This window comes from Petaurus breviceps, unplaced genomic scaffold, assembly GCF_028583685.1.
Source record: "Petaurus breviceps papuanus isolate PSGF00001 unplaced genomic scaffold, PetGlider_PUasm1.0 428, whole genome shotgun sequence".
NCBI lineage: Eukaryota > Metazoa > Chordata > Mammalia > Diprotodontia > Petauridae > Petaurus > Petaurus breviceps.
In genome coordinates this window covers 4,896,391-4,903,245 of record NW_027186331.1, presented here as the reverse complement: position 1 = coordinate 4,903,245, position 6,855 = coordinate 4,896,391, and positions in this window count along the sequence as shown.

Sequence of the window (6,855 nt, the reverse complement as noted above, 5' to 3'; positions counted from 1 at the left end):
ACGGGCGCGAGGTCAGGTCCCTAAAAAGGAGCTGCGGCCGGCGGCGGTTGGGCGTGGGGGGAGGGAACAAGCTGACTGCGCCTGCGCGGGCGCGGTGCCCTCGCCTTGCCCCCTCCCTGCGGCCTCGCCTTGCCTCCCCTGGACAGTGGGCGCTAGGAGCGCGACAAGGTGGCCAGGGGAGGACGGGTGTGACACCCGCGGTCAGCCCCGCCTCCCCAACATCCCAGGGGCCGCCGCGTGTCCATCTGGCCCCTGGGACCCTGCTAGAACGCGCCTGTGCCCGTTACACAGATGAGGAATCTGAGGCCCGGGCCGCGATCTGAGGGCGCAGAGCCCCCTCCGTGGCCTGGCCCCCGGGCAGACACGCGGGGCCCAATACCCGTTCGCTGATGGAACATTGTTGGGGCTCCCAGGGCCCCCGGGGGTCTCTCCCGAGGCTGGGGTCTGAGGGAGGTCTCCAGTGCATCCCCCAGCACTGATCGCGATGCAGGGCGGTCCAGCCAGGCAGCACGCCCCTGCCCTTCCTAGCTCCCTGCGCTGAGCCAGCCCTTCTGCGGCTTCCTTCTGGAGTCAGGACTGCGCCTGGGCCCACGCCAGGCCCGGCCATCCCTGATCATGGCTCCCAAGTCTTTCACAGTTGGTAGTCTTGTAAGATGGCACTGCGCAGAGCCCATGGCCCCCAGCCGCTCCTGGGCCCGAAAAGCCGGGCCACCCTGACCGGTGACAAAGCTCCTGCTCCCCCTGCTGCACAGGGCCCCGCTTGCCCTGGAGCACAGCCTCTCCCGGCCCTGGAGTGCTCACCCACCCCAGCCTGAGGAGCTGCCCAGCCCTGGGCCTGGGAAAGCGGCTCATCCTGCTCCAGGTTTTTCTTGGACTTTCTGATCATGATTTGGTCCAGTGTGTTTTCCAGGTCTGGCTGCAAGTTTGGTGATGGAGGAGCTGTGCCTGCCCCTCCGCCATCTTGGTTCTGGGCCCTTCCTGGGACTTCCCTTGAAAAAAGGCATATTTGTTCAGAATCCTGGGTTTCATCCCGCCAAGCCTCCAGGGTGCAGCGGGTAGAGCTCTGGGCATGGAGTCAGGAAGACCTGAGTTCAAATCTAGCCTCAGTTGCTAGCTGTGTGACCTGGACAAGCCCCTTAACCTCTGTCTGTCTCAGTTTCCTCATCTGTTAAAAGAAAAAAATAGCACCTACCTCCTAGGCTTGTTGTAAAGATCAAATGAGGTAGTAATTATAAAACAGCACAATGCCCAGCAGACAGCAGACACTGGAGAATGCTAGCTATCGTCACTGTTTATTAATCACCACTCTTTATGGTTTCTAACTTGGAGAATATATGTAGTGAGTCTTCTCCCTCCTTCATTCTTTTTAATATCTTTTGAATTGGATTTGTAAGATGCTCAGAAAATGTATACATATATATTTTTAAACCAGTCTATTAAGAATCTGTCGTGCCTATGTTTTAAGCCACGGTACAGAGAACTTTCAAATCACCTTCTCAGACGCCACATTTTAACCCGCTCTTTGTTTCCCGTGTTATCTTCCTTTCTTGCTACCCTTCCCTCACAGGGAAAAAGTGAGGAACGCATGGCCTGGTTTTTGCCCCAGACCTTGACATATTTTTTTTGAAATTATATTTTATTGTATTTCAATCAGTAAAAATCTGGTTTCTTACCCTCCCTCCCACTTCCAGACCCCCATCATCCAGAACAAAAGAAAACCAAAACCGTTGTTATAGACAAGGATGTATAATTAGGTCAAACAAATGGCCACCTTGGCCGCCCGCCCCCCCCAAATGTCTCTGTGCTAGCTGGGGCCTTTGCCTCAGTGCATCAGGAGGTTGGCCCTATCTTATCAACACAGTCAATACTTATTCAAGTTCCTTCTGGTAGAACCATTTGTGCCTGAGTGAATCACCAGGAGGGGGTGGAAGATTCTCAGTTAAGTCTTAAGATTTGAACTTTCTAGTGTTGTCATCAGGTTGATGAAAAGTAGCCTCAGTACCCCCCTGAGAAGGCAACCATCATCACTTTTCTTCTTTTCTGCCTTTTTCTGTTTTTCCTGTGCCTACCCTGGCCTCGTGGCTTCTGAGACCTCATGGCTTCTGTGGTCTCTGTGGCCTCGTGGCATCTGTGACCTTGTGGTGTCTGTGGGCCTCGTGGCTTCTGTGGCCTTGTGGCATCTGAGGCCTCATGGCTTCTGGGGCCTTGTGGCATATGTAACCTTGTGGTTTCCATGTACTTCTGGCTTTCTGTGGCCTCATGGCACGTGTGTGTGTCTGTGTGTGATCTTGTGGCTTCTGTGGACTCATGGTTTCCATGGACTTTTGGCTTTCTGTGGCCTTGTGTGTGGTGTGTGTGTGATCTTGTGGCTTCTGTGGACTCATGGCCTCTGCAGCCTTGTGGCTTCAGAACAAGCAGCTTGTTTCTCCTTAGAGCATCTGGGTCTCAGCTTCACAAAGAGGCTCAAATGTGTTTTTCAGCCTGAATGGCTCATCCATTTTTCTCTCTCCTTTCTTCTTGGTTTGGCTTGTCCATTCTCTGATATCCTGGCCAGGGGTCAAATCTCTCCTCCTCCCCCTCAGGCCCCTTGTTTCCTCGCTGAAGTTTTGCCTCCGTTTCCTTTACAAGCCCTTCATCATTCCTTCCAAGTTGGGGCACGCAAAGGTTGGAGGTGACTCCCCCTCCCCTTTTCCTTGGGGCGGGGGGGGGCTATCAGTCCACACAGAACAAGCCACTTGGAAGTGTCTGAAGCCCTTTCTGTGGTGAGGAAATGACCTGCTGTCTCATGCAGTCACTAAGGCATCTCTTCTAGAAGCCAGTCAGTTAGTATACACATTCATTAAGTACCTACTGCGTGCCAGATGCTGATCTGAGCACTGACTAGACAAAGTTTGCCAGGGCCATATTCATTGATAACGAGGCTGGTGCACACATTGCCAGAGCTAGCTCAGTGTTTGGGAGGCTCCGAAGGAAAGTGTGGGAGAGAAGAGACATTACACTGACTACCAGACTGAAGGTCTACAGAGCCGTGGTGCTGACCTCATTTTATGTGCCTGTGAAACCTGGACAAGACTGTCCAGTCTTGGCAGCGTCAGGCCAGGAGACTGAATCACTTCCATTTGAATTGTCTTAGGAAGATTCTGAAGATCACCCAGCAGGATAGGGTGTTGTGCCCAAACCCAAATCACATGCCACCTGATTTGGAGCCCACCATTAAGCCCCTTTATATTTCTCTTTGTCTCTATCCTACACTCTGTAATAGCTTGAAACAGCTTAAGACATAGTCTTGAGTATTGCCTAAGGTGTAGTCCCCTAACCCCCTACTTCCCAAATTAGCATTCTGTATATCATCACTATGTACAAGGATCAGTCCTGGGGATATGGTATAAGTTAATCTAAGTTTATCTTAAGAAGAGAACACTCTGTATTCAGAACATGACCCTAGCCTGTCCCCATTACCCAATGTCCCTCCACCCTATACTTAGAACATGACCCTAGCTTGTACATTACCCTGTACCCTCCACCCTGTTCTGGGAAGGGACCCCCTCCCTTCCAGGAAAAGTTGCATCCTTGTACCCTTGCACCACATTGCCCAAATTAGCCCTGAGCTATAGATCTAACCAATGGCAATTCTTGGCTTCTGTGCATCATTGCTTATGCTACTTCCCCTCCCCAATTGTGGTTTTGGTGGTTTTAGCCTTTATAAGCACTGTGTGTACCCCAATTTGGGGCTGCCTTATGTGAGTGTATATTCACTTCAGGCAGAAGGCACTAGGATTTAGGAGAACTAGGAAAGGCTTTTAGAGACCTTAGATATGAGCCATACCTAATCTTTGAGAGGCTAGGGGAGGGGTGGGAGAGAGAGACAGAGAGAGAGGAGAAAGACAGAGACAGAGAGGGAGGGAGAGAGGAGAAAAAGAGAGAGAGACATAGAGAGGGAGAGGGAGAGGGAAAAAAGAAGAAGAAGAGAATGAGGGAGGGAGACAGAGACAGAGAACTCTAGCCTGATGGAGGGTGAATCCTGACCTTCCCCTCTCCACTGTGAATTCAGATGTCTGTGAGTCCAAGCTTTGGAATCACATTTTATGATCCCACGAGCCCAGAACTTCAGACATTCTCCAGCTTCTCAATCTCTTTTCTAAACCATGCTGAGCCCAACACTCCAGGTGTGGTCCAAACAGGGCAGAGGACAGTTGGAACCTCCCCCAAATTTGCCTCTTTTAATGCAGTCCAAGAAGGCATCAGCTTGGTCAGATCCTTATCACACTGCTGACTCCCATTGGCATTGCGGCCCCTGAGGCCCCCAGATCTTCTTCTAGACTACTGTTTGACCCCGCCTTTCCTCCTTCACCTTTGTGAATTCCATTTCTGAACCTGAACTGGAAAGCTTCCTCCTTCTGTACCCCATTCAACTCATCTTATCTTCAGCCTTTCAGCCTGCAATTCTCTCTTGGCCTCTGCCTCCCAAGCCCTTTATGGCTTTCTCACTCTCACCAGATGTGTTGCCCAGACCTCCATCATCTGTCAGTCTGATAAACATGCAATCTATGCTTTAATCCAAGTCACCAAATTAAGTGTCAGACGCCTCAGGGCCACACATAGATCCCTGGGTAACTTCACTGTAGACCTCTGGCCAAGCTGACACAGAGCAATGAACAGTCACTCTTTGGGTCCAGGATATCACAGCCTTTCTTGTATGGGTTGGACTCCATGGCTGCTGAGGACCCAGCTCGGAGACTCTATGACTCAGTTTCCTCATCTGTAAAATGGGGACAATTATAGTACTTCCCTTCCAAGATTGTTGTAACAATCAAAAGAGTTGACAGATGTAAAGTTCTTCAGGAAACCTCCAAGCCCTAAATCCCATTGACTATTGGAACAAAGTGGGATTATGTTTGTGGTGGAGGGATGGATGGTTTCCTTTTGACTCTATCCCCAGTGCCCAGCTCAGTGCTGGCCCATAGTAGGTACTTAATTTCCAAGTCTATTCAGTAAATATTTATTGTGGTACAGTGAGGTATAGCAGTATATATATATATAGAGAGAGAGAGAGAGACAGACAGACAGACAGACAGAGAGAGAGACAGAGAGACAGACAGAGAGAGAGAGAGAAACAGAGACAGAGACACAGAGAGAGAGAGCCAGGCCTGGAGTCTTCCTGACCTCAGACACTTCCTAGCTGTGTGACTCTGGGCAAATCATTTCTCCCTGTTTGCCTCAGTCTCCTTATCTGGAAAATGAGTGAGAGAAGGAAATGCCAAACCACTCCACGAAGACTTGGACATTGAATTTTCAATTCAATAAATATTTGTTAAGCACCTGCCAATAAATAAAGAATACATGCTTGTTGATAGAGTACACTTTTTTTGTCTATTGACTAATGTTTAACTGTACAAGAATACATGAAACTAGGTGAGATTCTAATGCCAGAGTCTAAGTCCCAATATGCCTCCCTCCTGGACAACCAAGGAACCAATGGTGTCCCTTCTTGGTATCTTTATAGAAAATATTTAAAATATTTGTCGACCTTGCTCCCTAGGGGAGAAATTCTTCAGTCTCTATTAGATGCTATATATTCTCATACATACTTTCTCTGATTTCTGTTGACTATTCAATTGAATAAATGAATATTCTTTAATAAAAATAAATTTTAAAATAGAAACATCATAGTCCTCTTTTTTGTAGAAACGAAAACATGACCCTCCTTTTCTCCTACACTCTTCAACTCCTCTCTTTGGCCTCTAAATGAGAAGGCAACATATTGGATAAGGAGCCAGTGGGTCAATGGGATACACAGCCCCCTTTTGCTACATAAAGATGCACGAAAAATAAACCCTCTAAATTTTACCTGGGTACATGCTGCTTCCCAGAATTAGAATTAGCCCCAGAGAGCTGGAAGGGTCTTCAGAGGGCATCCAATACAACCCACACCTGAAAAATGGCCCCCCAGTCTCAGCTGACTGTGGTCTTCAAGGTGAGTGCAGCAGCCACCTCCAGAGACAGCCCCTTCTTCTGTGGGGCATCTCTGCTGGTACCCAAGTTCCTCCTGACCTCCAGCCTAAATCGGCCTCTGCAGCTTCCAAACTTGTACCCATTGTCCTTGGGGTCAACAAAGCATGCTTCCAGGGTGGCCAAGAGTTTGAATGAGAATCCTCATGCACACACACACTCATAGACACATGCAGACACACAGACCTATGTCCATATGAGTGATTTGCAAACCTTAGAACTTTGAAGAAATATTAGTTGCTATAATTCTTACTTTTCACCTTTTTCCTACTTTTGCTGTTTCGGGCATTTGCAAATAGGGCTAGCCTTAGTTCACCTGTTTGGTTTGGTTTTTGTAGAAATGCCTCAAACACCTTTCTTCTGTTAAATATCCCTATTTTCCAATTGACCATTAGGTGGAGGTTTGCAGAAATATTTGATGCTTTTACTAATTTTTAAAATAAATTTGGGAGATTGGAGCCCGAATTTGTGGACTGCACCTCAATAACTCTTGAAGGCAGGGGTCGTTTCGCTCTTGTCACCACATTCACAGGGCTCAGCTCTGGTGCCAATCAGAGTAGGTATTTAAATCCTTGTTGCACTGAATTGTGGAATTGAAATTTGCTTAGAATTGGAGTGGGTGGATGTCTCACTAAGGTCTAGTCCAATGGACTGGCTTCTGGGCCAGACCGGACACTGTCATCCCTTCGCCCTCCCACCCAGTCTCATGTCTAGTTTGGCTTTTGGCCAAGAAATAGACAGATTATGGTGGGTGATGAAGAGAAAGGAAATTTGAGATTAAATTTGTCTTTAATAGCAATATCCTGAAAGGCCACAAGGTGGCATTCTGACTCTTGGCCAAATGAA